At 46.8% G+C, this 22,744-nt stretch overlaps 1 protein-coding gene across 1 annotated transcript in view; it reads left to right on the forward strand.

Moving 5' to 3' along the window:
- Positions 1–9,084: 9,084 nt before the first annotated feature.
- Positions 9,085–22,744, forward strand: part of capt (adenylyl cyclase-associated protein 1) — a 43,455-nt gene continuing 29,795 nt past the window's right edge. The window contains exon 1 of the mRNA XM_065450354.1: positions 9,085–9,167. The gene's annotated coding sequence lies outside the window, so the exon portion shown is untranslated. The remainder of the gene's footprint in view (positions 9,168–22,744) is intronic.

Raw genomic sequence — 22,744 nt, forward strand, 5'->3', positions numbered from 1 at the left:
GCTTTATATGGGGTCTGTTCTCGCCACTTAGTTCGTGTTGAAGCGAGACGCGCAGGCCTTTTCTTGAAAGCGATCTGCCATGGGGAAACAGTTTGCTGAGTGCTGATAGCTTTATATGGGGTCTGTTCTCGCCACTTAGTTCGTGTTGAAGCGAGATGCGCAGGCCCTTTCTTGAAAGCGATCTGCCATGGGGAAACAGTTTGCCGAGTGCTGATAGCTTCATCTGCGCTCTGTTCTTGCCGCTTAGTTCTTGTTGAAGCGAGACGCACAGGCCTTTTCTTGAAAGCAATCTGCCACGGGGAAACAGTTCACCGAGTGCTGATAGCTTTGGGTCTGTTCTTGCTACTTAGTTCGTGTTGAAGCGAGATGCACAGGCCTTTTCTTGAAAGCGATCTGCCGTGGGGAAACAGTTTGCCAAGTGCTGATAGCTTCGTCTGCGCTCTGTTCTCGCCACTTAGTTCGTGTTGAAGCGAGACGCGTCTTCCATGGAGAAACAGTTCGCCGAGTGCTAATAGCTTCGTCTGCGCTCTGTTCTCGCCGCTTAGTTCTTGTTGAAGCGAGACGCACAGGCCTTTTCTTGAAAGCAATCTGCCATGGGGAAACAGTTCACCGAGTGCTGATAGCTTGGGGTCTGTTCTTGCCACTTAGTTCGTGTTGAAGCGAGACGAACAGGCCTTTTCTTGAAAGCAATCTGCCATGGGGAAACAATTCGCCGAGTGCTGATAGCTTCCTCTGCGCTCTGTTCTCGCCACTTAGTTCGTGTTGAAGCGAGACGCGCAGGCCTTTTCTTGAAAGCAATCTGCCATGGGGAAACAGTACGCCAACTGCTGATAGCTTCGTCTGCGCTCTGTTCTCGCCACTTAGTTCGTGTTGAAGCGAGACGCACAGGCCTTTTCTTGAAAGCAATCTGCCATGGGGAAACAGTTCATCGAGTGCTGATAGCTTGGGGTCTGTTCTTGCCACTTAGTTCGTGTTGAAGCGAGATGCGCAGGCCCTTTCTTGAAAGCGATCTGCCATGGGGAAACAGTTCGCCGAGTGCTGATAGCTCCGCCTGCGCTCTGTTCTCGCCGCTTAGTTCATGTTGAAGTGAGACGTGCAGGCCCTTTCTTGAAAGTGATAGTTACGATAGTTACGGATTTGTAAACATTGTGCTTCTGTTTTTTTCTTTAATAAACCTACAGATTTACATTAACGTCTGTAAATAATTCCAGGCCCTTCAAATGCAACGCTACAGACGCTCAGTCGTGTAATTAACCAATGGTCACTGTTGAGAAATGTGCATCTGCCACATAAGCATGTCTGTGGCTGGCAATCTAACAGCAGCCAGCATCAACATGTGCGAGAACCGACCAGACTCAGTCAGTGTACTAAAGCTAGCAGCTTATTTTATTACCTTATTAGATCGTTTAGTTGATTACATCATTGTTCAGTGACTATAGTTCTGAGTTCATGCATGTTAGCCGATTAGACACACATTGCAACAGTTTGCCGTTGCAGCTTAACTTAGCGTGACTTGAGTGGAACATACTAGAAGGCTGTGCCATGGCGAAACTGCATCCACGACTCCTTGCCCACAGTGTGTGCGTTCGACACAGCATGTTGCTTCTTTCGCGACGGAAGGAATGTGCTACAAAGACTCCCATCCCAAAGACTCCTCAAGATTGCCACCTCAGACAAGCAGATGCACTGCGATGCCTTGCATTCACCAGCAGGGCCTTGTGTTCTGTACTACCTGAAACTGATAAACAACATGGGAGGGCACTGTTGACTGTCGCTGCCGCAGTGCCACCTGGGCAGCACATCAGGCCTATTAAGGCAGCCAAAGACTGCACTTCACAAGTTTTTAGTACTTGTAGTATACTTTGAAATTCATGACCTCACATAGGTGTACCGGCACTGAAGTTTTGGTGTCCCTTTAGGTTTACTTTGTGGGCAGCAGTTTTTCCATTCTCTTAATGCATGCACATAGGCAGACAGAAGGTATTGGCAGTCTGAGAGCACTGTTGGGTACGATCAGTGTACCTAATGTGTCTGCTACAATCCAAGCACAGTTGTTGCACTTTCATTCATTTGTTCTCATTCTCAACACTTGCACACTTAGCATGGCACTCTGGATGTCTTTGTGAGTTAACACGGTAAGTGAATGAATGGTGCCAAGCGAACAGATGCTGTTTTGCAGTGGAGCTGTATAATGTCTACCCGTCCATTGATTTTCAATGTCGGTGCTTGAAGTCCCTCTTGCAGTTGTGAGGAGGCAAATAAAACCAGTAAGGCATGTGCTGACACCTGGCTTAGCAAGAAGAAAGCTAAAAGGCCACCTAATACAATATAGAGTTTCATGCAATAATTACTAGAGGGAACTCTGACGCCAGTGTCTACAGGAGCTGCAATTAGGGCGGTTCAGCCAGCATGGAAATTATGGGAAGTACGTGGATTTGCCTAAACTTCATCTTTCTGGCTTCACACGGCTTTGTGACTTAGTAAGCTTGTCATTTTCAACAAAGTACTGTGTAATAAATAATTAAACAAACATTATTAAAACTGTTTGACGGCAGGATTTGAACACAGGACCTCTAGTACAGAAGCCCGATATTGTGCCATGGACGCATGCATCAACAAGCGGCATAGAGCGCCCTTACGTATTTCTCGCGGGAAAATCTGAGCGTTGAGATGTGTGGCGTGTTTTGATTTGGCCACCTCGACAGTCTCAACTGCTGCAATTAGCAATTGTGTGTGTTCACAGAGATTGTGCCTGCAGTTGCGAGTATTCTGATCAGTGTATATCATCGTGACCGCAAAGCCATTGTGACTATCGGTACTAAGTGACAATGAGTAATGCAATACAGTCTTTATCACAGGTTTTCTTACCACAACATTTACAGCGCCGCTGGTCATCCACCTTCAGAGGGCGGAATGGGTTTGAATTTTTTTTAATGACCACCTCGGTAAGACTGCAGCTCTTGTTGCCCGGAAACCCAAACACAACCTAGCGACGCCATCACAAAGCATTACATCAACATAGCTAAATATCAGACAGAGCTGCTTATGAACGAAAACAATAGCTTACTGGCTGAGTTGCAGTGTACAGTCATGCGCAATCGATACATTTCACCTTATTAAATACAGGTATTACGTAAATGAGGGGTATTGATGTGAAAAATGCTGATTTCATTGACGGGCAGTAATTCTGCATTGTTGTATTAAACCATATTTTTTTCCATGACCATCCAGTAGATTAGTTCATATAGTTCAGAAACCTTTTCAACAAGTAAGCCAAGGCAATAGTGGGTGTATTCTTTACGGCAAAAGCCTTAAGTGGCTCGTTGCAATGGCTCATACTCGAAAAAGCCGTGGCTAGTCGAGTGGTTCAAAAAATAGCGTCAAGTCGAGTGGTTTGGAAAAAGTTGACGAGTGGTACAAAAAATATCATCATCGGTAAAGGCTCATAACCCCAAAAAAAGAAAAACATGATCTGGAATGGCATATACCCCCTTAAGCAAGCACAGATGCAATGGCCGAATATGAATCAAGACACGAAAGAAGAAAGAACGAAGGAAAGAAAGAACACATCAACGCCAGGAATGGCTCATAACCCTGTAAGAAAGCAACAATGCAATGGCTGAACATGAAAGAAGTGAAAAAAAGAAATAACAGGAAGGAACTAAACAAAGAAAGAACAAACGAAATAACTTTTAGATAGTGCATTAGATGTTCTCATGTGTCATTGAGGAAATCAACTTGGAGCGCAGTAAGTTTACTTCACACTGCAGCTCTTTATGTCTTGCAAGAAGTCTGACCCCTTCTATCAGATAAAGTGTGTTACCACATGTACTGCAGACTTTTGCCTTTCTTTATCTTCTTTGTTAAATCCATATTTTGCAGTTAAGATAAAGCAGCAATATGTGCACCTATATTTGTAAAATGTGAACGTTTTTTCTTATGTGCTACCACATTTATTCACATCTTTAAAAATATTTTTGCCCTTGTACTGCCTACAGCAAGGGCAAAGGATGTTGCCGTCAGGAGCTGGATCTGCATTACTGGCAGAAGCTGAACTCACTGATGTACAATGACTATCCAACGCATTCCGATGGCATATCAGCCATCGCTAGTAGCAGGGCAAAGTAGTCGTTCACCTTTCACGCATATGTTGTATCATAAAGTCACCACCATTAGCCTGTTGTAAGCTCACTGCTGGATGAACACTTTTCTCAGTTATTTCCAATGACCTCTGTCTTGCAATGCTTGCACATAAGGCGTACCAATTGCAATGTATTACGTAATCGTATTTTGTGAATCAAGTTAACTGCTCATTGTTCAGGAGAACATTGAGCCTGTACTGGCAAACATGTTCATAGCAAATATGCACCTATAGCTCAGCTCTTTGCGCCCCATTGCAAACTGCGCATTTCACTAGACTTTTGTTATGCAGTGAAAGAATATGAACGTTTCTGGCCTGTGTGTTGTACCTATTCTCTGCGGCTGCTCTTCTCATGTTCACCTTCACACATGTACCTTCTTTTTATTTCCTCTCACCCAGGTGTGCTGTTGCTCAACGCCTGTTACACAATGTTATAAACAAATGCAAGGGTGGACACACATAGACAGACACTGCCAACCTGCAAAAAGGAAGCGTATGTTGCTGGAAGGCACGTCACCTTTGTTAGCATGCAGTTGTTTCCATTACAAAAGAAAGTGCAACACGTAATGTGCTCAATAACTTTTCACCCTTTGCATTTTGCTGATAAGAAATGCTTTTGGAAAATTTCTGCGAGGAGATGATTAGCGAGGTAGCTTGTGTCGTTTGGTCAAAGATGATTTATAACATGCATCTGTAGCTCTAGCCTTGTTTGTCTGTAGTATATAGATGCATACAAAATGCATATATACATCTATACTCATGTTTTCTCATTTCACAAGAAATGTGTTGTACTTGAAGAAAAATATTTATTTGTAGTTGCGATGTTTTGATTCATGCCTGATTTTATAAGCATTTAACAAAAAGAACCTAGCCTAGCCAAAAAATTCAGTGGGCCCAATGGGACAATTTCCAACCACTGCCGAGCGGCGTTGAACCAAGTGCATTTTTGCCACCCATTGGACCATACCATTCATAACCTCTTCGGAACACTGCTTGAAGCCAGTTTTATTTAAATGGTAACCAGTTTGACAAAATTGGTGGCCACTTTGATGTGCCTGGAGACAACTAAATGCAACTGGCTACTCAGATAGATTTTCATTGCAAGCCACCTGCTTTAACCTGAGTAGTCATCCAGCTGAAAGTAACTGGTCACCCAGTTAGTCGAACCTGTGTGAATGAAAAAGTTCACAAATTCAGCCCCTGAGCATAATGATTGCCTGTTAAAGGAACCAGGTTATCTGATATTTATTCAATTTGAGAAGCTTGTTTGTGCACAAACGCACAAGATGTTATTGCTTCACGGAGGCTCCCCAACTAAATGTAACCTCTCTTTAGACATGTCTTTGTCTAAATTCCAACTACTCTCTGTTTTGAATGCTGCACATCTTTTAAAATATATGCCAGAGAATTCTTGCACCAGGAAGTAGCACCAGTTTTACAAAACAAAAAGGTAAAATTTTACGGCCAACTCGAACAAGAAATAAATGCTGCTCTCTGTTGATTGTACCAAACTACAATTACTTCTTATATTGGACTATCACTTTAATTGCACTATTATCTTTAATTAGTTTGTCATTTCATGGCGCTATTCATAACTGCAACCAAATGGCGTTTAAGGTCACATTAAGTCCATCCCTGCATAAATAAACGCTTGGCACTCTCAAATATATGTTTTAATGGGACACACAATGAGCAACTCGCAATCTGACCCAATCGGAACTTTCTTAACAGCAACTGGTCCCATAAAAATTAACGTACAATTGGAAGCCTAATAACACCAACCAACTGGGCCCCATTACATTGTATATGTTACAAATTATTTTCTAATGCCTGTCAGACCCAACAGGAGTTGAACAACAGAAAATTGTAGATACTCTGTAATGTAAGCTACCTCGAGTTGTGCATTTTGCAGTCACATGTTACCAAAAATACCGGTATACATTTTAGTGTTGTGTGTGGTGTTTCCAACAAATAAGGGGGCCTTGCAAAACATTTTTAACATATGGTAATTTGCTGAGCCACAAGACAATGCTGCCGTACGAGAACTTGAATGGACGATTAATTATTCCTGTACTCGCAGCAGATGAGAGCCGTCATGCTCTGCACAGCGATGCCAGGGAACGGCAATGATCAATGCTTTTTAGCACACAAAAAAAATAGCCCAGAAATTTCTGCTGCATTTCGTGTTTATTCTGTGATAAGGGTGATGGCACTTCTTTCGGAGGATCATACTGCCACACACTATTTGTGGTTTCGTACTACTGTGCTGATACTATGGCCTCCGAGCATGGAGGATGGAAATTTTCTACATGCGCCCTAGGGGCCCTAGGATTGTGTCTGCCACCTTGACTTGTCCCTGTATTGACCCTTTTCCCAAAGCAGTTTGCTACAGAGGAACGAGATGGTGCACTCGGCAGCGTGCCGCACGTTGCCTCAGAGAAAGTGCACGAATACGAAACCATTTGCCTTGCTTCTGTAACAACAGAGTTGTTGTTACAGAGTTGCTACAGAGTTTTCGCTAACACACTGTGCTCCATTCATGCTGCAAAACATGGAGCAGTGGCTGCAGTAGTTGGCTGCAACAATTCTGACTGGCATATTAAGGGATGGAATGAATCTGTGTGTCAAAGTTCACAGAGCTTTGCTACATAAGGGCTACCTGTGTTGCCGGCTCTTCGCGATGCATGGCTTCCCTCGAGAATAAAAAAAATTCACTCATCCACCAGCGTTGTAGTGCCAACCTCCAAGGAAAGGACTTCAACCCCGGAATGCCTGCACGAGTGAGTACCGCTCATTATACGGTAAGAAAGGGAGCAGCACCGTTTCTTGGCATATACAGTCGAACTCGGATATATGAAACCTGAAGGGGACCACAAAAAAGCTTGTTATATAGGTAATTTGATATATAAAATAAAACCTTCATACAAAAATTCTTGTGAGGATTTTACTGATGTTCATTATACACAATAATTTGTTATATGTGGGTTTGATATATCAGAGTTTGACTGTAGTAAGTTTCTCGCGTGTTATCTACACACATCCACCCCAACTCGCACACAAACATACGCCCATTTTATCACCAACGAATCAAGAATAAGTGAATTTGGGTGCACTCTTGAATCAATGCGCCGAAGCAATGGTGATAGCGACTACACTGACAGCACAATTTTGTTCGAAGCTGAACGTTTCATAATGACCCAGACTGTGAGTGACTAGTGATAATTATGTATTTGCTTGAGGCTATTATAAAGTACTGAACATCTACGTTACAAGCCTTGCGCGCAGCAAGAACAAATCTATGGCAAGTGAGCACACCCACAAACGATCAGGCAAAAAATAAAGAATCAGAGTGACCGCCCAGGGAACATGACAGTCGGAGATGTGACAAGCTGCTGCTTAAAAGTATTTGCTGAATTAGGGACGAAAAACTAAACACACTGATACTGATTGGCGGAAAGGGAGAAAAGGCCGAAAGTGAGGATAGCTTGCGATATATTTTTAGCCCCGCTTTTTGTGCAAGCACTGCAGGTAAACGCTGCTTGCGCCATTTGGAGCTCGGGAAGTGCTGAAATGTCCTCTGAAATTGTGGCCAAAGCTTCGCGTGTCGTCCACTCAGTCACCCTCTACGATATCCGCCGAAACAGAGGACCGCAGAGCCGCACCGACGTCGTGCACCGACGTCGCGTACAACGGAAGCGGCTGAGACCACGTGATCAAACTTGGCCGCGCCCACGGAATCGCCGTGAGCTTGAAGCCTCCGAGATCATTCGTTATACAGGTCACTTCGTTGTAGAGGCCGCGCGCCGCACTATTCGCAATAGAACCGGGACAGAATCATTCCTTAATTGTAGCGGCGTTCGTTGTAGAGGGACAGTGCTGTGCACCATAGTCGTGATGGAGGTTCGTTTCGCGTCACGTTGGTCTTCATTAGCCTGCGAAGGGCGTTTTGCATAGTGTTTGGCCTGCGCAGGTATAGATGGAGCCACCATTATTGTCGCCCAGAAAATCGGCTGTTTCGATCTGTCGCCGTGGGGTATGCGTCGTTTTGATTTACTCTGGGCACCCTCCTGAAAAAAAAAAAGGAAAAGGAATATCTATGCAGTGCCCAAAACCCACCGCAAGATATGCCACCTCTATGTGAAATGCGAGCGCAAGCGAGGGCAGCGTTTAGCTGATCGATTTGTTCCTATCGTCTCATCGGGCTTATCCCTTCACTGTTGCGCTTTTAATGTTGGTGATTAAACGAAGAAAAGGGAAGAGATGGTAAAAAGGAAAACGTACCGGTTTTCATCTTCATTTTTTGTTTTTCAGGCATAATGTAATTCAGCTATATCATTTCGGATGGTCCTCGCTAGTACTTCATTTTGTCTTTGCGAAAAGTTCTTGCGAAGAGTTTATTTTCTTTGCTCCGCTTTTATTTGCCTGGTAAACCATGTAGTGCTGCGACACATGCACTGCACACACATACGATGCATCTGTCACAGTATGATTTGCTTCCGCCCCCTCTTTTAAGCTTTTATCGTTGCATTGAAGCTTTTCTTAGGAAGCGGGTTAATGTCAAGAGGCCACATTTCTCCACTTTTTCCATGAGCTGCTAGAAAACGGTTATGCCCGCGGTGTTTATTGATGGTTGTTCAAATCAATTTAATGTTATTGATAAGCAAACGAGTTTTTTAACGCATTTGACTTCGCAATGCACATAAAACGGATAACCCTATCTAGTTATAGAAGGAACGTTGCGGTAGTAGGAAGCGGACAGCGTTCGCCTTATTGTCTGGTTTCGGTTTCGATTAAGTTATTTTTTTTCTTTCACTCAAAATGTTATTAGCGCGCTAGTGTAACCATTGCCCTTGAGAGTAATGAAAATATTTATTCTACTTAAATCTGTGATTTTATCCATATTATTATGATAGGTTTGAAAAAAGAACATCCACATAGCTACATGCGTTGTTCACAAGAGGACGCTACCAATAAAAGGAGGAGTTGCCGAGTTGCCTAGCTGTGAGTCACTGAGCTTGGGATACTCGTAAGTGTTTTGACGATTATATGTGCTTCAAACGAGCGTTTTAAACCGCGTTTTGAGGCCCGTGGGTCACATTTGCACCCGCGGCAATTGGTTTTTGAGCACTGCAACTCGGGCGAGAGCTCAATAGCAGCATAAGCGCAGTTCGCCGGCGTTGGCGGTGGCTTGGGCGCAGCGCTTGCGTCGCGGTAGCGCACTTTGATCACCTTATCTGGCATATTCACCGGTGACTGCATTGTTTTCGTGCGATCTCGCGTGAGCGGAAGCCAACTGGAACTTCTAGTCCCTCCGTGTGGCTCGATTGCCGTGTTTCTTCGCAATAGCCGCGAACGACGTTGCAGTCATCAAATCGGGAGCGTGCGTGTTTCGGTTGTACCTTTTTATTTCTCGCCCAGGTGTCACCGACCTTATCAGATTTGGGGAGGTGTAAAGAAAGATATCTCCAGGCTCTTCGCACCGCACCTACGCCCTTCACCTCGTCGCTGCGTCCTTCCCTAAGCGCCAAAAGTCATCGGCGCGACTTTCATGCGATCGCCGCCTAGAGGAAATCGGAGCCTACCTTGCGCTACAGCTAGCTGTCACAAATGTAATTACGCACGCATGCGATGTAAGGACAGAAGGAGCGACGCCGCCCTCTCTTACGCTTAATTTATTTAGTTCGCTTACTTGGCAGCCGACGTTTTGATAGTGAGGCTGACTAGCGGATCGCTGCGCGACCCATTTTTCTTTTGAATGAGAGAACACCTACTCGCGCGCGCGTGTGTTCGTATTCAACGCAAGCCGCGCGGTGACACGGAACGTTTTGCCGCTTGATTAGGCGCCACGCCTGAATGTCTGTTTTTGCATTGGCATCATCACGGCTACAGTGCGGATGCAATAAGCGGAGATGACACGGCGCGATTCGATCTGCCAATCCGGACAGCACTGCGGCCGTCTCAGTATTAGAGCTCAACGCTTGGAGGTTTTCTGTTGGCCTAAGTTCGGCCACCGACGCTTGTGTAGTCAGTTTCTTGCGGTTGGACTAAAATCGTAGTGATACAGGTGAGGACCAGATGTTGTTTGCTTTATGTGGACGCTGCGCACTTTTAATTTAATTGTGAATGTGTGTGCATGATAACGCCGGCCGGATCACTTCACTGTTATTTTCTTAGGAGCGGAACGGCGTATAGCAACAGCTCCGCGTTACAACGTGGCCATATGAGGAAAATTTCAGTTCTGTCAAACAGAATTCGTGGCAGCGAATAATGTGCGGATGTCTGACGTCACTCATCCGGCTTCCACGGGCTTGCAAAAGCGCACCGACGTAATGACGCGACGCGCAAAGGAAGCTTTCGGTTGCGGAGCCCATCTTACGGAAACCCTCTGTGCCTTGCGGATCGATGTATTGGTTCCTTTCTTTCTTTTTTTTCTAAACCCGCGTTCTTTCTGGCCAGCCTTGCATTTGCACCTAAAACGAACTTTATCGTTAAGTAGAGCGCGTACCAATACCAAGAACACCGTCGTCGCGGTGTTCGTAGGACACGACACTTTCGTTTGGCACCATCGCAATAGTTGGCCTTGACTTCGTTATAACGAGTGTCTTCTCTCTCTCAGTCCGCTGCTCTTGCGGAACTATATAGGTCTGGTGGTGCATGGTCGAAGAACTATACAACGCAAACGGCATGCTTTAAGCAGCCGTGCATGTGTGTTTTTTCTTGTCGGCTGCTAGCAAGTGTCGCGAAGCGGATGTTGCGTCTACGCGTGTCATCGCGCTTGGAGTTCTACGAAAGGAAAGGGATCGCTAAGGGGAGGAAAAAACAAACCCCTCGGTGTCACTTTAGGATTTGTTGTGCTGACCTACGCGCACGAATGAAGGCACACGTTCTATTCGTGGCCTTATACTTCATTAGAGTAGGAGGGCGTAGCCATACAGACCATGCTTAGCAGGTAAGCTGGGGCCAGATTAAACCGATTAGTTACGCACACGGCAGTCCTTCAGTGGGTTTCGAAGCTTGCAGCCCTTACCTCGGAACGGCGTGAATATATGGTCTGTGGACCGCTCTTGTGTAACTTATCAGCTCGGGGGGCGTATCTTTAATTAATGTCGACGAAGAAGCAAAATGCTCTGCTCCGCCTCTCATTGAGCCTGCTGGAAGCGTGTGTCAATTAGTCCTGTTCCGTTCGCATCACAAATTACGTACGGTCAGTCTCGGTGGATATGTCAGAGACAGGTAATGTTGAAAAATAGTTGGGGGTTCGACTTGGCGGTTTCGTACGTGCGGCACAGCACATATGTAAGAGTAGGCGGACATAAAGCCATCTCTCTTTTCACCAGCCGTCGACTTTGCACGACGGAGGTGTATCGTGTACCGCTTGCGTGCATGTGGCACTTGTAGTCTAATAATGAATCTACTCACCATATGAAAGAAATGGTTATGTTCTCTATATAATACTGGCAATCTTAATGGGGATTATTGCATGAAAGGCACAAACGTATTAAAAGAAGAAAAAAAAAAGGAAGAAAGCCGAGTTATTACAAAAGGAACAAATCTTGTACACTATAATTTGTACTTCATCCGAAGCGATCACAATGTTTCGATAGAGTGTTCTAGAAATTGTTGCGATTCCAATGCAACCGATGTTAACTCCTGTAAAGCTTACTCGCATTGCCCCAAACTTCAGGCCTCACATTGTTCTGAGGTCTCGCATTAGTATATTATTTCACGTGAAATATCGGCATTAATGGTGGGTACCTGTTAAAATGTGCACCTTTGTATAGAAATCTGAGCACAAGGGCGTTTTCGCGCATCGGAATGCAGCCGCCTCGCCCTGTGTTCAGTGGTGAACGTCATAGCCACTGAGCATGCTTGTACCTAATTAATTACTTGTATTCAATTACATTTTTTATAGCTTTCTAATTTATCGATTACTTTTTTTTTACTCAGTAACGCTCAATGTAATGTCAATTGCCTTTTTTTTCAGCGACCAGTTACTTGTAACCATACTTTCGTTTTCAAGGAACGTATGTAAACTGCTGGCGCCCTTCACAATTCCTCGGTTCAAGTCTAAATGGCTGACGAGAGAAGTCCGGGCTATGTATATATGTTTCGATAGCGATGTCCACTTTGGTCGTTGGCGCCAGGAAACCATCTTACCGGAACCACCTTCTCCGAGCTCCAGCAACGATTCATAGAGGACGCAGACCCTGTAGCATCGCGGCATTGAGTATAAGCACGATTTTGTGAGCAAGGTGTTCGTATGTACATTGCATTCACCCTTCCCCGCTGCCCTCGCACATCGAGCACGTTGTTAGTGCCGCTGCCTGATGACTTCTCAAGGAAACAAGGGAGGATTATCGATGAAGTTTTGGAAAGCAATTGCTGGAAAACGACATGCGATAGAGCTGCAGAGGGCGTATTGAAAGAGCCATGGGTCACCAGCTCGTCCTATCTATTAGATTTGGCGAATGTTAACAACGGTGTAAAGGCAAGTAACGTAAAACTAATTGATTGCTTTTTTTAGCAGTCGCTCGGTTACTTTCGCGGGGCAGTAATTGGTCACTGTAATCAGACACATATTTTAATGAAGCAATGGTAATTATAATCGATCACTTTTACGGGACGTGCGTGTACAAGGAGACATACATGGTGGACGGCAAGGAACTGGGTCTTTCTTGAAAGAAGGACATCTTGTATTGACGGTACCCAAACGTCGTGTTCCTGTCTCGCTGTCAATCGTTTCGCGCTTTCACACAATAGGTACGGTTATTGAGATCCCGCCGGGTGGCGGTCAGAACAATATCTCGTTAAAGTTTCTGTATATGCTATCTTTGGTAGCATATACAGTAACTCTAGCTCTTGTAAGGGAGCCGAGGCACGGTATGGAATTGCGGGGTCAGTGACTTTCAGCAAAAGTCCCGTTGTGAATGAGCGCCAAGGTATTCACCCAGCAAGGACCGTAGGAAACGCTCACCTTCCGGAAGCGCTGGGTTTCAAAGCTGGTATGAGCATTAACTGGTCAGCGGTCGAGAGCAGCAAGGTACGCCTAAAGTATGGGTGCACGGATAAGAAGGCAGGAAAGATATTTATGGAGCCGGGGTCGTTAGAGGCGTAGGTGACTGTACAATATCGAGACAGATGTTTTAATTACCAGAGATGAGATGAAGGGGAGATAAACAACAAAACGCTAGACTGCAGTTGACGTGTAGTATATCCTGATTAGCTCAAGCAGGCTATAGTCGGGTACAACTTTAGAAAAATGGGGTGGCCCCGCCCAGATGACCGAAGCGCGACAGCCGATTGCCTCCGGTGCTAAAATAGTACCGCTCAAAAAAACCGTGTTTAGAAAACGTGTAACTGCAGTATAAATACTTTTGTATTTTGACGACTGGTTTGGTAAAGCTCTCGTCTTTGGAATGCTACAGCACATATACCGGATCGCGAGAGAAAAATAACCCCGTGCCTTCTACAATGCTGCGCGTCGTCTGCTTTTATAGCTTCATTGCAAGGGAAAAAAGAAAGAGAAGCTCTGTTTTGCGCTGGTTACTGGTTTACACGGCACATTTACTACTCACAAACTTATTTGCAAGTATGTGATAGGGTTTTTTTTTCGTTTCTTTTCTTTTGTCTTTCTTTCGTTTTTCTTTTTGCAAGCCTGCAGTCTCGCCAGTTCGCGTAGCGCCAGCGATGCTCGCTGCAATTTTTCGTCGCTGAATCACGGCTCAGAATAAACGCACGCGGCACAAATGGTGCATTGTAAGCTAGCAATAATATTTGCGGCATGATAGACCACCACAAACAATTTGGGAATTCACTCTTACGAGGGGCAGACGCGCACGAATGACGTGATTCGGCCCAGTTAGAAGCGCGGGCGACCATCTTCTCCATCGGCGAAGTCACCTACCGTCCGGCTCATGACGTCAGTCTAGAGTGCGCGCCCGTTGGTGGAGGCTCGTGTGCATCCGCCTCGGAGGAGTAAACGCCCCTTTTTTTCTAAAGTTGTGCCTGACTATAGGTGACTTTTTGTCGCCGCCCCGTTTGAAGGGTCGCCAAACAGATCGTCATCTTCATATGCCGTAAACAGGTGTACTACCTGTTTGTGGCTTTTTGTATACTAGCTGTCCGTAGTCATGTCCCAAGGAGTTGCTTCGAGCCAGTTCTTTGAATGTACTTGTTTTTGCCGCAGTGGTTAGCGTCGCTCTTCTTAATTTCGTCCCCGCGCATCATTTTGTCGCCACGCATTGAAGGTAGAGCTGTGCGATTATTCGAAACTTTCAAATAACAAATCGAGTAAGTTGTCCCGTGTCCATTCGGACTTCGCATGAAACAGTCACTGCTCGTAAGTACGTCTATATTTCCGATGTTTGTCGGATGTTTTAAATCAACTGTGCGCGATCGAACGCAAAATTGGAGCATACGTACGTGCGATACATTTCATTCCGGCGCCCTTAATGCATAGTCATCAACGACGAAAAGTGACATAATGGTAATACATAACGTATTATGTAATACATATGGTGCCGCATGATACGTACGCTGCACGTACGTATTACTCGGGGGTCCATATATTTTTTTTTCGGCTGTGTCGCTATTCTTACCGAAAAGTCCACAGTATGTGGAGAGCTGCTTATCTCCTCCTAGTGGTCTTTTTTTTTTTCATTTAATATACAGTGCTTCATAATATGTGCAGTGTAATAACAGAAGCTTGCTAGCGTTGTGAATACGCTACGATGTTAAGGTCGCTTTATATTAATGGTGAAAACAGTTCATTTATTGGAGAAGTGTTCGATATTCGATTCGCTTCCGGCACTATTTCATTCGTATACGATTCGGTCTCAAAATGAACTATTCGCACACCCATAATGAAAGAGACAGTGTAAAGAGAAAAACAAATCAAGTTGTGTGGCAATAAATAACGCTCCTGTAAGCTCGATATAAGCCACAAAGAAAAATACGCAGACACGAAGGATGGATGGCGACGCCTGCTTATAGTTCCCGCACGAGCTCTCAGTGACGTCATGAATTTTATACTGCCTCTGCTCGACCCTAGCTATAATTGGTTATCCATGAAGTTGGACTAGATTGTATCCTAATGATTGCCAAAGAGCGAACCTAGCAACTAGTACTATTAGTACTGTACTGGCACAACGGCCCAAATACGAGAAAATAGCTCGGAATCCATGCCTGTCACTGTGACAAACCTGCGTTGTTGTTTCTACGCAAATTAAAAAAAAAATGCGTAAGTTTCGCCTGCATTGTCTCTCCTACTAATGAACCACATGCCGCGAAATTAACGAAAATAGAACAGCTTTGTCCTGTGCTCTGTCGTCTCTATAACCATTCCTGTAGCTTCTTTTGTTATGAATCTTCCGTAGTATTCAGCCTACTCGAAGCTGCGGTGGTCCTCAGCCGTCCCTGGTCAGGAAGCTACATTATCTCGTTCACTTCACTATATTGTCATGGCCTCCGAGATCGGCGCGCGTTCGGAGGTCGTGCTATTGTGCTGAATGGGCCGGTGCGGTGCATGACCTTACACAAGCTGCAATGCCGGACGCGACGAATATGTGGTGGCTCTACCTACGCTTTTTAACATTTAAAGTTTAAGGGCGAGTTCCTGAAAAGAAAAAAAAAATATGGCGAAATGCTGTACTGTTCGGTGCTGGCGAATGTCTAGCAAGCGAAAGTCTACTCGACCTATCGGCGTATTATATTTTGCCTTTTCAATACGTCCATGCACAATTTTCTTTCGTAACAGGCAGCGTATTCATATACTGTGCAGCATTTTCTCGCGCACCGCAAAGCCGAACTAGCTGGCCTGAGAATAAACAGTACTAATGAAAACTTAAGTTATATAAATGTGTCGCATTTTTTAACATGGACCATAAATGTAAAAAGTTGCAAGATAGACTTTTGGCATGTTTGCTACGAAGCATAGTGCGTCGTTATATAGCGGTTTATCTTATTTCGGACAATAATGATTTGCGCTAGGCAGATGTCTGACAAATGTTTTCCTAGCACACTCCATGCGCGGTTATCTCTTTTGAAGTATTTTTTAGAGTTCCAACAACAAATGCTCTCTCAGAAATTCCCGACGTCATCCGCTGCTGCATGTCTTTAACAATGCAGGAGTTGCAGAAAGTCTTACAGTCAACCTTTCAACATACAGAATTAATTGGCGTTTGGAGGGGATATAGCAGCCGAGACAAGGTGACAATCGAGACAGTATGTATAATAGTGTATGCCGTCTCAGGCACATGTCGCTGCTCTGATCAGCAGCCGTGTTGTCGTTTGCGCCTCGACCCCTAGCAGCACTGTTTTCGTCGCACTGCCCTGCTCTCCTGTTGCCCACTTACTTTTTTTAAAAGTGAAACACAACGGCAACGACGTATAAATAGGCCTCCACTCGTCGGCGGGCCGCTTAGCGGCGCGTCCCGGGACGAAAACGTCGACGCCCATCGGTTTCTTTGGTGGCACGTGTTATGGAATCCCAACCGGTGCCACCAGTATTACGAACTCCAACCGGTGCCACCAGTATTATGAACTTGCACCGCTGCACCACGAATACGGCTTTGTGGTCCCGTAGCGCTCGTCACCCGTTTCGTGACAGAGCGTTGGTAGCGAAGACTCCGAGCCTGGCGTCGATGAGAATAAAAAAAGGGACTTTATACATTATATACAGGTTATCATACAGGACATGAACGGATCGGCACTGGGGCCGAGAGCTCACACAAACGCGACTGTTCTCGCACGACGGCGTCCGGCGAAAACGCGTGACACATCTCACCCCAGTCGGGAGCGACCCTCTCTCCAGGTGGGGTCGGCGGATCCTGTTTTCGAGCGGCGTGTTGCTGCTTTTATAATCCCCGAGGCCCATTGTCACTCAAACGGCCCAATACAAAGTCAGCACACGACGGTCGTCCGAGGGGTCCAACCAGCGACCGCGCTGGCCACTCGGTTCAAAGTTCGCGCGCGCGGTGACCTCCAGGCAAGGGAGGTGCGGCGCCGGGCCGTCGGGCACACGCGGACACGTCAAAACACGCTGCTCCGCCGAGGCTTCTCCCGCACGAAGGCGCAGCATCTTGACTTGTGAAGGGAGAATTATGGCGCTCGCAGGATAGATTCTGCATCTTGCAGATTCGGGATCCGGGCTTGTGGTAATGGCACAACAGCATCCCCGCCCTCAGATAAGGCGCCGGGAAGACGAGCTGCCTCCACGTGGCTCGGATGCCAGGCGCGCACGTTCGTCAGGCTCGTCCAAGTTCACGTCCATTGTCGGGACGCCAGGTAACTTCACGTGCCCAGGTCCGACTCGTCAGGACAGGAGCTCTGCTCACCACGTCGTCGCCAAGGCACCTTGACCAGCTCCGCTCGGGTCGTTCCTAAGACCTTGCTTCTCGCCACTGGTCCCGCTTGGTCGTTCTGCAGCTTGCAAAACCGACCGGCAAAAGGCAACACCCAACACGAACAAGTGCCCTCTGTCTCCCGTCAAACACCAGACAAGGCCATAATTCAAATCAACCTAACTAAATTGTTTTCCCCTTTTTTTTCTCCCGCTGCAACAAGAGGCAGGTGTACGATCTAGCACACAAGGCTCAAACAACCAGTTTTCAAATTAACAACGCAACAAAATAGAAACAATTATTAATCAGCAATAATAATTACAAATAGAATGGTCCCCTTGAAATCACTTTGGACCGAAAACATACTACTGAGGAAGCAAATGAGGTCATTCATTTTTCCCGGCGATATTTTCGCGGAATCCGAAGCTGCTTATATTTGCGACCCTGCTTATCCGTGTAGCGGCGGTACAATAAGCCAGATTCCTTGCCAAATGAAACCCTCTTTTTTTTCACTCCCCGTTTGACGCTCTTCCTCAGATCGGCTAATGAACAGCCTTCCTGTTGCTCGCGAATCAGACTTTCTCTTTCAACTGCAGCCTGCTCCTGCCGGCTGGCGGAAACCAGAGCGAGTGTGGAGCCCGCGTCGCCTAATTGCGGCGTCGAGTCTATATCGCGGCTAGCACTGCACGCGTCACTCCCACTCACTTCCAGGACCCGCTCGTCTAGGCCAGCCTCCGAGCTCTGCCTCTCCCGTGACTGCTCGCCACTCAAGTTACCGTGATCGGTCCGTGTGCCGCACCGCTGTTCGCTCACCGACGCTAAGTCAAGTTCCCTCGACAGCGGGCGCGCTTTGGATCGCGTGGGGGCCATGTACGCCACGTCGGCAAAGAATGATTTGCCCTGATCCCTCAGCAGCTGCTCCGAGCTATTTGAGAAGAGGTAGGAAAATTGCTCCGGGAGGGCGGCAGACACAGCGGCTTCGGTGTTAAGTTTCCCAAATTCTCCTTCAATGCTAACCGTTGCGATCGGTAAACAGACACTCTCCTTCTCGGCCACTTGCCGTATCCTAACGCACTCTCCCGTAAAATCACTCGAGGAGACGAAAGACGGGTGAACAACGTCCATAGTTGCTGCAGAGTCCCGCAGTGCTCGGCACTTCTTGCCGTTTACCTTAATTTCCTGCACATAGGGCTCCAATAGACGTATGTTTTTGTGAGTTTCCTGTATCGTTGCAAAAGCAATTCTCTCTGGGCAGCTTGCAGCGATGTGCCCTTGCTTTTTGCAATTGTAGCAGGTTAACGGTCTCCGTTTTTCAAAAGAACGCGTCATTTCGTTTCGCTGTTTCGGACCATCGTCATCATTCTGAGATGCATTCTGTCCATCCCTTACAGTTTCTTTGGGAAGGGACTCGTCGTCCCGAAACTCGCGACGCGTGATTTCCTTCTGTTCGTCGGGCTTCCCGTAAAACCCATCTCTTCTGTCTGCTTTTTCTATGCGCACTGCTTTGCTGTGCAAGCTGCGACGGGTGTAATACTCTTCCGCTAACTCTGCTGCCTTGTTTAGCTTAACCTCCTTTAGCCTATCTTGCAGCCAGAGCCGGACATCCTCATCAATGCAACGGTAGAACTGCTCCAACGCGATGCATTCGACAATTTTGTCGCGGTCGTCGTAAACCTCTTCGCCCTTCAGCCATTCCACCAAGTCGGCTTTTAGACGAAACGCGAAGTCAACATTCGACTCCTTACCCTTTTTTGCATACCGGAACCTCTGCCGGAAAGCTTCGGGCGACAATTTGTACTTCCGCAGTAGCGCTTCCTTCACATCACTGTAGCTCTCAAACGCCTCTTTCGATAAGCAAGTTATTACGTCTGATGCCTCCCCAGGAAGCAACGCTAACAGATTCTGTGCCCAGAGGGATTGCTCAATGCTATTCCGTTCGCACACGTGCTCAAATTTCACGAGGTATTTGGCCATATCCTCTCCGACGACAAAGGGTGGAAGTTGATCGCGTATTCTTGGAACGTTAGAAGTGAGACTAGGCGCTGGCGAGCTATTTCGGGTCTCCAACTCTTTCATTTTAAGCTCGTGCTCACGAATCTCTCTCCTTTCCTCCTTTTCCTCCTCGCGACGTTGCTGTTCTCTCCTTTCCTCCTTTTCCTCCTCGCGACGTTGCTGTTCTTTCCTGCTCGCAACGTTCCTTCTCCCTTTCCTCCCTTTCCCGACGTTCATTGATACCCGCCAAGGCCTCTGCGGCTTCCTCAGCCGTTACGTCCCCAGTCCTCATGACCTCAAGGATCGCATTCTTTCTTTTGGTTGAGCCCAACTCAATGCCCAACTCCTCACAAATTTCGAGAAGTTCCTTCACCTTGTACTTCTCCATCGTTCACACTGTCCTCCTGCTGTTTACCCTTTTTGAATATACCTGCCGTACGCTACTATAATGCTACTAGTAAGACATATGCAAGTATTTCACACACTGCCCTGTCTACCCCCTCAGCATCCCCTGGTTTTCAAAACACTCTTACTAGGCTTGAAACACACAAGGTTATCACAATGCAACACCAAATCCTTCCCTAAGCTACTATAACCTGTGTCAGAGAAAGTCTGGTGTTTGAGGTAAACTTCAGGCACTCACCGCGCCGAGGTAGCTGATGCCGGTCAATCCCACCGCTGCCACCAGTGTTACGACATCCCACCGCTGCCACCAGTGTTATGGAATCCCAACCGGTGCCACCAGTATTACGAACTCCAACCGGTGCCACCAGTATTATGAACTTGCACCGCTGCACCACGAATACGGCTTTGTGGTCCCGTAGCGCTCGTCACCCGTTTCGTGACAGAGCGTTGGTAGCGAAGACTCCGAGCCTGGCGTCGATGAGAATAAAAAAAGGGACTTTATACATTATATACAGGTTATCATACAGGACATGAACGGATCGGCACTGGGGCCGAGAGCTCACACAAACGCGACTGTTCTCGCACGACGGCGTCCGGCGAAAACGCGTGACACATCTCACCCCAGTCGGGAGCGACCCTCTCTCCAGGTGGGGTCGGCGGATCCTGTTTTCGAGCGGCGTGTTGCTGCTTTTATAATCCCCGAGGCCCATTGTCACTCAAACGGCCCAATACAAAGTCAGCACACGACGGTCGTCCGAGGGGTCCAACCAGCGACCGCGCTGGCCACTCGGTTCAAAGTTCGCGCGCGCGGTGACCTCCAGGCAAGGGAGGTGCGGCGCCGGGCCGTCGGGCACACGCGGACACGTCAAAACACGCTGCTCCGCCGAGGCTTCTCCCGCACGAAGGCGCAGCATCTTGACTTGTGAAGGGAGAATTATGGCGCTCGCAGGATAGATTCTGCATCTTGCAGATTCGGGATCCGGGCTTGTGGTAATGGCACAACACACGGCGCGATCAGTGCACTTACTTGTGACTGTTGTGCTTCGAACTTCGCTGGTGGAGGCAGGGCGTTTATATTATTTTTAAGCCCAACGCCATCTTTCTTTTATGCTTCGAACACGCGCCAACGTTTCTTTTTTTTTTCCGGGAAAGTGCGCACAAATGACGCCGACTGCATGAGTGGAAAGGAGGCACGCGGGCCTACTATACGGCGGTAGCACGTATACACAGATCTATATGTTCTAGACACGACGGTCTTCGCAGATAGAAAAAAAAAGCAGATCCAACGCAAATTTCGGAATTAGCGAAGATTTCGTGGAGCGGTTAATTAAATGCTACTATAAGACTTCTCGCCTTCTGCGAATGCATTTTGCGGCGTAGCTATAGCGATCTCGTGGCTCTCCAGCAAATCAGCCCACGTGATGCACACTCTCCGGGATCGACCCACTAAAACCCCTTAAACTTCGTAAAGTAGCGACACTCTCCTCCTCCGCCTTCACTCCTCCTCGTTTCTCTCTTTCACGCTCCCTCCTCGACCGTGGCGCCGCCTGCACTGCTCGAGCGCAGCAAGGGCGCCAACATGCGCTCCTCACCGCTCCTTAGACGCTTCTCGAGCAAAAATGGCGCTGATGCACGGCGCGAGGGTCCACGTGATGCTATTAGACCAATAGCGACGCGGCGTCGGCCTCGGCCGGAGCGCGCGAGGAGGAGGCGGCATTCTTCAAAGCGTGGCACTACTTTACGAAGTGTAAGGGGTTTTACGGCCCACTTTACCCATTTCGTACAGCACTTATCGTGCAAAATCGGCAACTGGGAACAAGAGTCGCAAGGAGTTGAGAAATTAAGCGATGTACTACAGGAGAGAGCCGAGGCAACAGCCAAACGGAAAGGAAAAGCGAAATTTAACATTTAACTGTTGTTTACGAAAATGTTTATGGATCGACATCTTTTTATTTAAAAAGGAAGTAGAGAAAACGCCGCCGGAAGTGGAGAACAATTCCGTGTGTTTTGAATGACGCTTCTACAGTTATCACTCGAGTCGCCTGACGTAGCCACTTCTCTGCTGTGCTTATGTAGGCGTTTTTCTAACCTTCCGCGGTGGGTGCAGTGCGTCTAGAACCGCAGCGTCCTGCGCTCTACGCGGTTGTACGGGACTGGCGGCCACGCATTGTTACGCAACTTCTCAAATAACAATACGAGTCGGTTTTGGCACTTGGTAGATCAACAAACGAGGGATCCAAAAGAACTGTGATTGTACCGCAAATATATATAGCTTTATAATTCTTCCAGAGTTAATTCAAAAGAACGTTACTGTAGGCGGATACAACTTAAGTCTGCAGTGAATCCCCGCGCACGTCCTCATGACCACCAGCCACTGTTTTTCCGCGAGGCTGCAAATAATTCGTACTTCAAACTTTTCCTGTTACCCAAATAAGGCAGCAACCACAATAATGAAATTATTAGCGCGATATTTTATACGTTTTCCTTCGCCTATTATAGGCTAACGGTGAAAGCCTAATTCTTTGTTGAACTGAAATTAGACGCTTTTTCGCTGCAACTGTTTATTGTCAAGTTTGAATAGTACGTACGATGCAGGCTTGACAATAAACAGCTGCAGCGAAGCAAGCGTCTCATTTCAGTTCAACAAAGATTCAGTTCAGTTTGCAGTGAAGTTTCATTAGTAAAACGGGGTCAGCAGTGAAATGAACTGTACTGCGGACTTTTGAAGAGTGAAATGCTCAGACGACATACACTCTGTCCATGTCTGTTGCACACCTCATCGCTTCCGCCGGTGAAAAGACTCTTCAAGAATAGCAGACGCTCCGGAGCTACCAAGTACGACGCCATTTTGAAAAGGCCGCGTGAC

The sequence above is a fragment of the Dermacentor albipictus genome, chromosome 3, assembly GCF_038994185.2.
Source record: "Dermacentor albipictus isolate Rhodes 1998 colony chromosome 3, USDA_Dalb.pri_finalv2, whole genome shotgun sequence".
In the NCBI taxonomy this organism is placed as follows: domain Eukaryota; kingdom Metazoa; phylum Arthropoda; class Arachnida; order Ixodida; family Ixodidae; genus Dermacentor; species Dermacentor albipictus.